The following is a 450-nucleotide window of genomic DNA, read 5'->3' as shown; positions in this document are numbered from 1 at the left end:
GAAGAGACACTTCAAAATTTGAATGGGGATCAAGCCTCTGCATGCCCAGACGTGTTTATTTGTCAAGAAATAGCTCCTGCAAATAGAAGTCTTAGCTAGAACTTCAACCACTCCAGACCAACGAGACCCCCAATGAATACTCTAATGCAATTTCGGGAAGCAAGCTGATTCTGATACATACAGCTTTTTCTTGGCCTAATATAGTGTCTTCTGAATTGAGATACATGTACATCAAAGGATACATTGTATACTGTAGGGAAATATAATTGGTATATCAAGCTGGTGATTTCACCCAGATTATTGTTTAGGATGAGACTATAGTTTTATCATTGGTATTCTACCTATGCAATTCTTTTTTAACTTTTAAGTATAGGATTTAGAAATACCTATGAACATTCTACATAGTCAACATGATGCTTGAAAGAAAATTTTAGACACTGCTGTATTCAC

This window comes from Pteropus vampyrus, unplaced genomic scaffold (genome assembly GCF_000151845.1).
Source record: "Pteropus vampyrus isolate Shadow unplaced genomic scaffold, Pvam_2.0 Scaffold14, whole genome shotgun sequence".
In the NCBI taxonomy this organism is placed as follows: domain Eukaryota; kingdom Metazoa; phylum Chordata; class Mammalia; order Chiroptera; family Pteropodidae; genus Pteropus; species Pteropus vampyrus.
This window is presented reverse-complemented; position numbering follows the sequence as displayed.